This window comes from Lissotriton helveticus, chromosome 7 (genome assembly GCF_964261635.1).
Source record: "Lissotriton helveticus chromosome 7, aLisHel1.1, whole genome shotgun sequence".
In the NCBI taxonomy this organism is placed as follows: Eukaryota; Metazoa; Chordata; class Amphibia; order Caudata; family Salamandridae; genus Lissotriton; species Lissotriton helveticus.
In genome coordinates, this window is record NC_136068.1 from 1,567,473,079 (window position 1) to 1,567,486,315 (window position 13,237).

At 49.2% G+C, this 13,237-nt stretch overlaps 1 pseudogene; it reads left to right on the forward strand.

Annotated features, from left to right (window-relative positions):
* Positions 1-4,922: 4,922 nt before the first annotated feature.
* On the forward strand, positions 4,923-5,039 carry LOC144771285 (U6atac minor spliceosomal RNA; annotated as a pseudogene).
* The last annotated feature ends 8,198 nt before the right edge of the window (positions 5,040-13,237 follow it).

A 13,237-nucleotide genomic window follows, 5' to 3' on the forward strand; every position in this document is an offset into this window, starting at 1 on the left:
CGATAATCACACTGTTTTCCATCTAATGCATGGATTCATATCACTTGGGAGATAAGCGTTGCTGATAGCACGCTATCTCCACAATGGAATCCAGCATTTGCCCTTTGATAATTATCCTCACGCTAAAAGCGCTGAGCGATAATTATCGCAGGACCTTGCTAATATAACCCAGAGTTATTCCTAAGGGGGGAGGGCGATACAGGGGAAACAAGCATTGGCAAAGCCAATAGATCTCGCCCATGGGTGAGCTATTGGCTTTGGCAATCAGGTGGGGGTAGCTAACAGGCGGGGGTGAATAAAGGGATGATTTTAGCCAGCAAAGGCGACTTCATAACGCTTTGCAGAAAGAGGCGGTGGGAGGATGAAACAAAGGGGGAAGAAAGAGTACATGAGAGGGAAATGGGAAAATCAAACTAGACAGTGAGAAGGAGGAAGAAACCAAGAGAGAGGAGAAAAGAAGGGGAGGAAAAGAAATAGAACCAGAAAGCGAGGGAGTTAGGGGGGAAATAGAGAGAGGCAGATCGGAAGAGAATCAAAGGAAAGCAAAATTATAGGCGAAGGAAAATATTGAAGTTAGTCATCTAAACAAAGCAATTCCCAAAAAATAAACAAGCCATTCTGACAGCAATGTCAAGCAAAGACACAGCGACATGCGGAGGGTGGGAGCGGAGGGACGGTAAGGAGAACTAGGGGCGGGATGAGAAGAAATGGGAAGGCGGAATAAATTAAATAAGCTAAAAAACAGAGCTATGACATGCCAGCGTTGACCGCATCATAGCTCAGAAATAGTACCTGTCCTGAATTCCGGCACAAGCAGAAGATGACCAGCGGAGGGGCACTAACAAAAACAAACTAGACTGTACTTGGTCTATGTGCCACAACAAGAAAATGAAGTGTCGCATGGCAAATGCTGCCCAATGAGAAGGAAGCAAGGAAGAGTGACAATGATGCCAACGTATGGCAAGCTGTTGGCGGGTTCAAAGCCCATTATTGAATACAAGAGTCTTGCATTTGACCGTGCATGCTCTCGCGGGCTCGAACTAAAAACACGTGGGCAGAGGTATCTATAAGGCTGTTGTATTCAAGCAGCACGTGCACAGTGTGTTGTTCTTGTTGGCTGTGGCAGGGTACGCCACAAAATAAGTTTGTACCTAAAGTAAGGGTAGGAGTTCAGGGCACATTCAGTATAATGTTTATGAATGATTTCACATGATGGACTTCACAAAACAACGTTATTTCCACTGAGAATGCATTTTTCGTCAGCCAATGAGATAGCATCATACTTGTTTACAATTTATAATTTCTGCTCAGAATTTCAACACAAAGAAGCGCAAGAACGCTCAGAAGTGTATGTTCCATCGGTTGCGATTTTAATTTATTGGCAGCCCTGTCAAATGCCACGCACAAAGAGTTAGACTAATGCATTTTAAGTGCTAGTGTTACCATTACTCCACTAAAATGCATAAGTCACATATTTATAGCGTCCCTGACGACCACCAACAGCAAGGCGAAACCTAGGAGAAGGGTTTTTTTAGGGTACAGGGAAAAACTAGGCGCACAGCACACGTTAGTGTACAAGATAGGTAGGTTCGGGTGCAAGTAGGTGAGGGGACCAAGACCCTAAACCCCTCCAAGTGTGTGCAGAGCACACGCAATATACAGAAAAAACAAATACCAATTGCACACCAAATTACAGTAAAGACAACGATGCCTCAATGGACATGAAGGAGCAATTGAAAGTGGTCGAAACAGAGGAAGAAATGGATGTTGGATGACTCCTCTTTTATTGTATGGATGGCCAGCCGACACGTGTTTCGTCGTCAAGTTGTGACAGTGCTTGCACGACTCATCAGGGCTGTGACTCGAAGAAGAAGGACCACAGGTCGCTTGGCCGGTGATACTTCCGACCCGGCCCTTGCTCGGGACCAGGCTATAGGTTTGCAGATATAGGAAATTGCTTCTCATCCAGTGGACGGATTGTAGAAAGGGGAATGCTCAATAAAGGAGACAGTGCTCCAAAATCCTGGAGTGCGTAGTGCCACTTGATAATACGAGCATTCACATGGAGATATGGGGGTATTAAATCCAAGTGGTGGCAGGCGAGAGATCGTCAGATTGCAGTAGAATCCGAAGTCAAGTTGATGGTCAGACGGGAGGGTGCTCCCAAGCAGCGGTTCCGGGTGCGGACTGCATTTTTCGTCAGCCAATGAGATAGCATCATACTTGTTTACAATTTATAATTTCTGCTCAGAATTTCAACACAAAGAAGCGCAAGAACGCTCAGAAGTGTATGTTCCATCGGTTGCGATTTTAATTTATTGGCAGCCCTGTCAAATGCCACGCACAAAGAGTTAGACTAATGCATTTTAAGTGCTAGTGTTACCATTACTCCACTAAAATGCATAAGTCACATATTTATAGCGTCCCTGACGACCACCAACAGCAAGGCGCGCTAACGCTTGTCCGCCAGTCAGAGCCGCGTCATTAACCAAGCAACCTTTCAGGTAGCGCACTAATTGGCTTGCTCTGCCTGCTGCCTGTGACGAGTTGGAAACATTGTCTCACTCTTGGGCTTATTCACAAGCCCCTTCCGCCGGCAGTACGTCATTTTTAATATGGGAAAAAGTGACGTACTGGCGGCGCAAGGGGCTTGTAAATAAACCCTTATGTGTCACAAATCAACATTCTTTCTAGCGCTGGGGTTCTCTGTGTTTTCTTTCAGTCATGGCACGAGCCTGGCCTCTGTACTCTGGACCACGTGGTCCCTGTCAGACACTCAGCAACGTGAAAGGCCGCAGCTTCGTTTCTAGGTCGAAGCACTGTCTCGAATACTAACAACTTCTTGGGGACAACTTCTTGCCAACAGTGATCGTTTCAGTGCGTCGGGCACGGTTGCCAGCAGTGGCGGAGAAATGCTTTGTCAGTGTGAAGGGCCTCTGGATGGGTGTTGCGTGGCAGCCATGGCTGCAATGCCCTGGCACCCAGTTAATAACATTGCTGATGGGTCTCCACAAAACTGGTTGATTTATCACTCGGGTGGAAGCTTAAATATAGTTGGAGGTTCAGCCATTTTTCTGCAAGTATGTGAGTTCTGAGAATGCACTCATTTTTATCCTGAATGACTACTTTTCAATGTTGGTATACATGTGTAAGTCAGACAAGCCAGAGCTTCTAAATTAGTTGACTAGACCGTGGACAGGAGAACTACTGGGTGGTCTGTAGTAAGTGTAGTGTTGGTATCTTCAAACACGTCTCAGTCTCTCAGCTTCTCATGTTTCCTCGTTAAGTCACTGTCTGCTAACATGGAACCTTCTTTTTATTATGAAGAATTGGGATCCCGAAACACTTTAAGAGGAATAAATCTCTTCAGAAAAATGTGTAATGGCTCACAGTGTGTATGTGGTGTTACTAAATAACCACTATACCTGTTGCATTTTTTGTGTTTTAAAAGAAGCCAAAAACCTTTAAAATGAAATTGAATAAGCATGTTCAAATGGGGCCCTATGTTGCAGTGAAGTTTCACTGATTTAAGGTATTAATTTCTCTTACCGAGTGAGGTAAACATGTCCTTAGGCTTGCAGAGATGTCCTTCCTTAACAGAAAACTTGAAAGATTTCAAAAAGCGTTTGAGTGTGGCGTGCTTGTCAAACTTTAAAACAGAATAAAGCCCAGTTTGGCAGAAAATGCCATGGTGTGATCTCATGGAGCGTGAAGTAATACACTCAGAGCACAAAGGGATGCTAAAATATGAATTGATGAAGCTAAAACTGGTTTTCCTCCACCTTTTGGAGCCCTAAGGATTCCAGGAGGAGAGGTTCCAGAGCCACATGCTACTCACTGAAAAACGTTTTGATGCCTTGTCAGGGGTCTTACAACTATGGTCTCCCAAATAACACCTTATAGACTCTTCCTTCTTCTATCCCTCCATTATCTTATTCAATCCAACTAACAGACTTACATGTCCATCGCTCAAATTAACATGTATTTTTCCCTATACTAACTCACCACTAATCCTTTTGGGTTCCGGAGTAGCATGCTACTCGCCGAAAAGCGCTTCGACGCCTCGTCAGAGGTAGTAAGCACTATATAAATACCAATTACACTTACAATTCTCTACGCTTCCCTGGAATGGACAAAGCACCCCCCATACGAGGTGCAGCGCTTAAGAGCTGGGATCACCGTGACCCAGGCTCTTCCTCGTTCCGGCGACGTGCCGGCCAATTAGTAATTCCCTGCGCAACGGAAATGCGGTAGCTCTGGATATGCATCACTTCTGCCACCCCAATGGTCAGGGGGTATATAGGTGCCCTTTATGTTCCTCTGGAGTGAAATGGATACACTGGTGGTGAGAGCCGCCGTTCCTTATTGGAAAGGTGCATGTCTTCAGGTGGTCACTTGAAGCAGTGTTGACTTTGAAAAACGCTCCATCAGCTACAGCTTAGTTGGCCTGTTGAACTTCGCTGTACGGATCATTCCAATGGCTCACCCCCTTTTTCATGGTCCATTGCAAGTGCTAGTTAGGGCTGTCCCCTGAGAAAAACACCACCATACCCAGCTGTCATGTGAAGAAGACTGGCTGTTGGCCCAGCATGACAATGGCCTCGCTAGCAAAATTACCTTCTCAGAACTGTTCCCCATCATAGTCCCAGAGAGCACAGGAGGAGGTTCTATGAGACAGGAGTGTGTGCTTTTGTTCTGATGACATACCTGGCAGTAGTGAGCCTATTAACAGGCAGGTGACTTCTTGCAAGCTCGTCTGAGATTGCTGGAACACTTGGTCGTACTGTGCTTGAAATCCAACAGTTTGTGGCGAGCTAAGTATGTGCCTGGAATTCTAAACAACACTGCTGAGGCCATGTCTCGCTCCGGACTGCAGTCGCAGGATTCCCATCCACAGGCAGCTGAAGAGATGACAGTATTCTGTGTTGTGTGAAAGGAGAGAAGGTTAGCAGTCCCCTGGACAAGGATGGAAGCGGTCCTGTGGCCATTACAAGTTAAAGAACTTCTTCTTATTTTGGGGTGTCTAACCAGGTTTTCTCGTCATATCTGTGGAGAGTTTGAGTCTCCAATACCAGACTGAGTGTCGCCTCTCATCCAAAGCGCGCATGAATGTCTTATGAAATGTGCTCTGTGCTTCTGCCAAACAGGCAGGCTTAGCAGACATGAGTAGTTCCTTTCTCATTAATGGGTCACCGGGGTGGGATGGATGCTAGCTATAAGAAGGATGGCAGGCGTCCTCTCAAGGAGCATGTCCTGGGCCTCCTTTGTCTAGCTTGCCCCCAGTCGGCACTTCTCCATACAAGACAACGTCATATGATGCAGCCCGCACTGCGTCCTTTTTAGGTCGAGGACCGTAAGGCTGCGCTTGCGCAGTCTTCGGTGAGAGATTTAATGTTTTTAGGTATGGGAGCTTGAACACGCCTCTCTCCTCCATTGGCTGGCTTCCTAAACGGAGGCCAGCCATTGCAGGACAGGGGCGTCACTCCGTTCAAGCCCCGTCTCTTACAGATTCGGGGGCGTGTTTTTTGCGTTCTTTCGACCTGTGACGCCATCCGTCACTCAGAACGCAAAAAACACGCCCCCGATTCCGAAATTTTCGGAGCTTTGCGGCCGCCATTTTGCTGCTCGGTAAAACCAGGAGAGCAGCGTCTACCGAGGACATGAGGTAACTATCCCTTGTCTTGCCTCTGCCACCCTGTTTGTGCCGTTTTTCGTGCCCCTGCCCCCCTGTTTGTGCCGTTTTTCTTGCCTCTGTGCCCACAGCCCTCATCCGTTCCGCTCTCGCCCCCCCTTCCCTGCGCCCGCAGCTATCCTTCGTCCCGCTCTCGCCCCCCCTTCCCTCCGTATACATTCAAAGAAAATGGTAGGCAGTATTCTAACGTATACAATCAAACGGTGAAATGGCTGCATGGCTGTGTGTAGTTTTCTTTATATATGGCGCGATCTCGACCCGAAGGCACGGGGAGACTGGTGATTTGCCCAGAATCACAGGATATTGAACTGACCCCAGACTCCAACCTGGCTCTACACACATCAGCAAAGACGAGAGCTCTGGCCGTTAGGTCACATCCGTTCCCACGTTCTGTAATGCTGTGCTGTGTTGCTGGCACGAATTACATTGTTATGGACTCCGTGTAATCTGTCAGTCACCTAGCGCCTCAGTGCATATTCACTATTATTCCGGTTTATTGCGCGTGTTTGCGTGCATTTGTGTTTGTTTGCTTTACGTTCTCTTTGTCATTGAATCTGCGCATATGTACACGTGTGAGTTGTATCGTTTGACACTGCACAGTAAGCAGGGCCTGGTAGTGGAAATGCTGCCCAGAGTGCCCGTGTAAATCTCCACCATTACAGTCAATCTATTTTATTTTATTTTTTTGTTGCAGTTTACATAGCGCAAACTCGACCAGAAGGTATAGGAGGGCTTTACATGAGCACCTGTTACTTTACACAAATACACATTAAATTTTTGGTGGGAACGGGGAGATTAAGTGATTTACCCGGAATCACAGGATGTTGAGGGGACGCTGAGACTCGAACCAGGTACCCCAGGTCCAAAGTCGGCAGCTCTGGTAGTTAGGCCACATCAAGGTAAACGTGTGTGCTATTACAAGGTCCTCATTAAACAATGGTAACAAAGCACGTTATGTTTGGGTTTCGTTTTTATTAATTAGAATGTGCAGGTTGTCAGCATACATCCTTTTATGGGTGCTTCGGGTTCATTGTCGCTTGTTTTCGCGGGGTTCTTAGGACCAGCGATGCAGGGAGCAGGACAGCTCAAGGATGCGCATATGGGCTATTACAAGGCCAGCCTACAGGGCGCCATAGAGCAACACACAATGGCATTTACCTTTTTTAAGAATTGGTGTCAATTTATATCCAAGGATTCTGAGAATGGAGAACGGGCATTATAGTGTTTGGAAACAGGCATGGGTGAGGTACTTCAGTCCTCCAAATCTGTGTTTATTGAAGCGCTACGATGCAGACCTGAGTTGTTTAAAGTCCGTGAGAATTAACGATCTGTTTTTAGTCACCCTACTAGTAGGCTTAGCTTTGGAAGTCTGACAGGATTAACTAAAATAAATACAGAAGTGTCAAGGCAAACACTTATTGCTGCTTGCAAAACGAATTAGGCGCATTTGGAGTCTATCACAGTCGCCTCGAATCAAAGACAGGGATGTGAATTAAAGCCCGAGCGGCTAGAGGTTAAATCCTGGTGAAAGGAGGGGGTGGGGGTCTGATCTTCTATGTCTTCATATACACGGCCTGCTAAAGAAGTGTTGTGTACATACATGAGCCGCTAGAGTAATGTCACGAGGGCCTTACATAAGGCACTAGAGCAGGGTTGGGACCTGACATGAGCTGCTAGAATAGTGTTGTGACCCAAAATCAGAAGCTTTAGTAGTGTCCTGACCTTACAAGAGCTGCTGAAATGGTTGTGTACCCACATGAACCGCTAAAGCAGTGTTGTGTACATACATGAGCCGCTGGATTTGTGTTTTTATCCAACATGAGCTGGGTTGTGACCTTACATGGGCTGCCAGAGTAGAGTTGTAGCCTTACATAAGCTGCAACAGTTGTGTAGTGACCTTACACAGACTGCAAGAGTAGTGTTATGATCATAAATCAGCCGTGAGAGTGATGTTGTGACCTTACATGTCCTGAATGCACAAAGATGAGGGTAGAGGCTATTGAAGACCGCACCTGACAAATGTACACGGTCCCAAAGTATCAAGTAGTGTACAGAACCAAGGAGCACTCCCCTCTATGCTCCTTAACTAGGAACAAGTCCTACAACAACATTTAAACAAAAGGGTTCAGCACTATATAGCAATTTTCATCAGTTCAACATCGGTGTTCACAGACAGTGTTCTCCTTGTGTTCCGATTCGAATCAGAACACAAGGAGAACACCAGCTGCGGGTTACTATGCTATGCCCCCTGGCTGTGCTTGCTTCCCTGCCCCCTCGCTGTGCTTGCTTCCCTGCCCCCTCGCTGTGCTTGCTCTCCTGTGTGTGTATGTGGCTCTGGGTGTGTGTGTGTGGCTCTGGGTGTGTGTGTGTGTGGCACTGGGTGTGTGTGTGTGGATCTGGGTGTGTGTGTGTGGCTCTGGGTGTGTGTGTGGCTCTTGGTGTGTGTGTGGCTCTGGGTGTGTGTGTGGCTCTGGGTGTGTGTGTTTCTCTGCGTGTGTGTGTGGCTCTGGGTGTGTGGGGGCTCTGTGTGTGTGTGTGTGGGGGGCTCTGTGTGTGTGTGTGTGGGGGGGGCTCTGTGTGTGTGGGGGGGGCTCTGTGTGTGTGTGGGGGGGGCTCTGTGTGTGTGGGGCTCTGTGTGTGTGTGGGGCTCTGTGTGTGTTTGGGGGCTCTGTGTATGTGTGTGGGGCTGTGTGTGTGTGTGTGTGTGGGGGGCTCTGTCTGTGTGTATGTGGGGCTCTGTGTGTGTGCGTAGGGCTCTGGGTGTGTGTGTGTGGGGCTCTGTGTGTGTGGGGCTCTGTGTGTGTGTGTGTGGGGCTGTGTGTGTGTGGGGGGGCTCTGTGTGTGTGTGTGTGTGGGGCTCTGTGTCTGTGTGTGGGGCTCTGTGTGTGTGGGGGGGCTCTGTGTGTGTGTGGGGGGGGGGCTCTGTGTGTGTGTGTGGGGGGGGCTCTGTGTGTGTGTGTGTGGAGAACACCAGCTGCGGGTTACTATGCTATGCCCCCTGGCTGTGCTTGCTTCCCTGCCCCCTCGCTGTGCTTGCTTCCCTGCCCCCTCGCTGTGCTTGCTCTCCTGTGTGTGTGTGTGGCACTGGGTGTGTGTGTGTGGCTCTGGGTGTGTGTGTGTGGCACTGGGTGTGTGTGTGTGGCTCTGTGTGTGTGTGTGTGGCTCTGGGTGTGTGTGTGGCTCTGGGTGTGTGTGGCTCTGCGTGTGTTTGTGGCTTTGGGTGTGTGGGAGCTCTGTGTGTGTGGGTGAGGCTGTGTGTGTGTGTGGGGGGGCTCTGTGTGTGTGTGGAGGGCTCTGTGTGTGTGTGTGGGGCTCTGTGTGTGTGTGTGTGGGGCTCTGTGTGTGTGGGGCTGTGTGTGTGGGGGGGGCTCTGTGTGTGTGGGGAGGGGCTCTGTATGTGTGTGTGTGTGGGGCTGTGTGTGTGGGGGCTCTGTGTGTGTGTGTGGGGCTGTGTGTGTGGGGGGCTCTGTATGTGTGGGGGGCTCTGTGTGTGTGGGGGGCTCTGTGTGTGTGGGGGGCTCTGTGTGTGGGAGGCTCTGTGTGTGTGGGGCTCTGTGTGTGTGGGGTTCTGTGTATGGGGGGCTCTGTGTGTGTGTGTGTGGGGCTCTGTATGTGTGTGTGTGTGTGTGTGTGGGGCTCTGTATGTGTGTGTGGGTGGCTTTGTGTATGTGGCTCTGTGTGGGTGGCTCTGTGTGGGTGTATATGCAATAGGTCATGCATTTGCGAGCTATTAACCTATTGGCATTGTAAATGACAATGCCATTTATTTAACGATTCAGCTATTGGCAATGTAAATGACAATGCCGCTTATTTAAGATGTAAAAAAAAAGTCATGCCCAATGCCAATAGCTCTACCTTTAATAATGCCGAGACCATTGCATTGTAAATGCTTGTTTACGGTGCGTTAGGGTGAGCGACAGGGCCGGACTGGCTGTAGCAGGCATTGTGAATTTCCCTGGAAGCCTAGAAGGGTTGGGTCGGTTTTGCATCAGTGGGGGCCAGTTTAGTTACTGGGGGGCAGTTTTGCAGCAGTGCTTCACACTTGCGCACGCGCCCTACGGGGGGGAGTGGGAGAGGGGGGGGGGCGCGCTGGTGTGACAAAATTGCCAGTGGCTGCATTGAGTTCCCCGTCCGGCTCTGGTGAGCGAACTGGTATGGGCCAACCAAATTTGACTTTGCTGGTGTCGTCTGGTTGAGCAATGAGTGACTACTGACCGGTTTTGAATTTCTTCAACCAGATCCGGCAAGAAAAAGGGCAGCGAGAAAACTCTGAGCACCTCAGGACTCCCATCTGTATCCCGTAGCTCGATTGAGATCTTGCCTGACTATTCCACCCAACACTGTGACACCAACTCTATTCCTCCACCCGAATGAAGACCGCTTCGTGAATGAAGACCGCTTCGTGCGTTGTTAGTTTATGGCACTTTTGACTGCTGCCCTTAGGGTAGTAGGTGTCACTCCTAAAGGTTCCTCTTCACACTTGTTTTGAATAGAAGTGGCCATGGGGCGGCTGGTCTGCGGAGGTACACAGAATAGATGGCCGGTTGTCAAAGTCTTACAAGCGCCATGTTCACCCTGACTTGAAATGAAGGTGCTATGGTACATGGTTATTCACTCTCTTGTGGTGTGCTCATGCCTGTGTCTTGTTTTGTTTTTAGTAGGATGCCGCTCATGGTTGTGTGGTTGGTTAGTCATTCCTGCGGGCGGCCTACAGTTGGCTACTGCTCCATATTCCCAAGTCGGCAGTCCTGAGTGATGATCCCTTCTGGTGGTGTGGGATCGAAGGCTTCCACGTTTCACAGTTACAACGGCTGATCGAAGTAACCAGGGGTTATGAGGAACTTCTGTTCCCGGACCTCATTGTTGTCTAAATATGAGGTAATGACTTGGTAAAAGAGGGGCCTAAGGGCCTCAAGGAGGCAATTCTGGAGAATGTTGCATAAATGGACATGGTTTTCCTGGGGGTAGCCATAATTTTGTACCACATGGCCTCTTGCTGAACTGTTAAGGTTGTGCCCCGGTCCAGATAGGGTCCAGCAGTCATGACCCAACCAGAGGATGTACACACCAGTTTGGGGGCTAGGACGCACAGATCACCGGGGTCGGTAGGGGGATGGATGTTCCTGGCCACCTCATCGCAGCCCCACAGATAGCTTGGTGTTTGGAGGCGGTGCCCTGGTATGAGGACACGGGTACAGTGAGGCAGGACCTCCCCCCCACTGATGCAGTTGGTTACACCTGGGTTGTTCTGTGATGTAGCCATACCATATACTCTTAAGTGCATTATAACCTCTTGGTAAATGCTAACTTTGCAATGGCTGCAAGGGAACATGTCGTGTTTGGTGTCAAACACCTTGGAATCATACCTCCCCATCAGTCCTGGCGGGGGAGGTATGATTCCACCATCCTAGAGGGAGAAATATGACTACACCCGTACACCCGCTACCAGCTTAACAGAACCCTGGCACCACAAAATGGATGCTGCCAGCCACAGACACCCGTCTGCCTCCTGCTGCTGGATGAAACTCCGGCAGGGGAGGCTGGAAAATAGGTTTTCTGTCACAGGGAGATGTAACCACCTCCCAGACAGGCTTTAGTGTATTGGGACTGGGTGGGTGCACTCCAAGAGTGCTTTGATGTCTGCACATTGGGGGCACATTTGGTGTCCCTGTGCATAGTCCAGCTCATACCGGTTGTAGGAGCTACCAGCCCCTGCAAAGGTGCAAAACTGGACAAAGGATATGGGTGCAGCCACCCCTCTATCCAGACCCTCCTATAGGTAGGTCCCCAGAGTTTGTTCCTTGGGTACAAAGTTGGAAACCCTGACTACAGTACTTTAGATTTACCTGGACCAAACACTGCTACAGAATCCCAGAACTTCAACTATCTACACTTCGTTGGATGATCGAAGAATCTCCCTTGGAGTAAAGGGGTTACGCCCCTGCAAGGCAGGCACCAAAGACGCATCTGTCTGGCTTGCAACTACACAGCTTCTGAAGGACTCCAAAGACTTTGCAACACAGGAGGTGGGTTCCAAAGCTTCCCCGAGACCGATCCATGCTCTCAGCAAACCTGAGACCCAAAGCCCTTGTGGGGACCGTGCAAACCGAACCCCTGGACACCGTGAACATTTGCAGCAGCATATGCTTCTTGGTGATCCCTGAGGCTGTGCTTTTGGCTATGTGTAGTCCAGACCCAGAGCAGTGATTTCACCCAATATTACTGGCCTACACTCCTCGAGTGACCAGTGGGCTGGTGTTTAGTGAATCCTCTCAAGGTCCCTTGGCGATCCCTTGTCTGTCGACTTGTGGGTCCCTAAGAAGGGTACTGTAATGTTTAATGGGCTTACCTAGTTGCTCCAGATGTGCTCTGACTCTCCATCACTTGGGGAGTCACCAGGACCTTGCTGGTCCACACTAAAGCCTTTTTACTCTCACCGCATGGGTTGCTGTTGCCAAGGCTTGTTGGTCTCCGATCCGGACACCGACCGCTCAGCACTCGACATCCTTTATGTGATAGCTCGCCTGCAGACTATGGTCATCATCAACATCTCCTGGTCCCCATGGCAGTGGAGTCAAGCTTCACCTCATCGCACCTAAAACACCCAACATTGGTGGGCATTGGCCTATCGTGCCCCTGGTAACCCTGAAATGACCCAGACTCTGTCTCCTCTGCTTTCAGATTCTTCACATTGTCAATCCAGGCTTGGACCACACCGGACACTTTCCCTTTCCACGGCAGCAGCACTTTGCAGCAACTCGCCATTGAAAACAGTGACGATTCCCGACACCATTTGGCACCTTTGCACCCGGCTTCCCTGGGTGAGGTAACATGAGTACTCCGGTGCTCACATGGGTGCTGGCCTTTGAACCTTCTAAGTCTAAAAGGGTTTGCTCCAAGTCTTCTCCGTAGTGTCCTTAACCTTTAAAATTCCAACAGCGACTTTCCCTCGCGGCTGTGTTCTCATGCTGCACGCGTCCCCCGTGGGTCCCCTGTGTCACTAACTTATTTATTTATTTATTTTTAAAGGTTAATATAGCGCTAGCTCAACCCGTAGGTATCAGAGCGCTTTACATACACACAGAACAACAGCAGGAGTACATTACAATTGCATAGTAGGCCTACAGTAAGGAAGCAAACCATAGATCCAAAAACAAGGGAATGAATGAATATGCAGTACAGCGGAGGGGGAGAGAGCAAAAAGAAAGGGTGAGAACGACATCGTACGGTCACCCACTATCCATGAAAGTCCAGGGAGAGGGGAGACAACTTGGATAAGGAAGACTGGGTTAGTTGACGTTGGTCATGAAAGTATTTGTTTAGGAGATGGAGTTTCTGGTCCCTTTTGAAACAGGAGAAGGAGGGGTTGCATCTGAGGACTCCCGGGAGAGCGTTCCATATCCTGGGAGCGTTGCCAGAGAACGATAGGTATTGGGTACTTTTCTTTTTCACTTTTGGAGGAATAAGGAGGAGTGAGTTGGTGCTCCTTAGTGTTCTGCATTGACCAGCTCTAATCAGTTTGTTGTTTAGGTAGTTGGGGGTAGG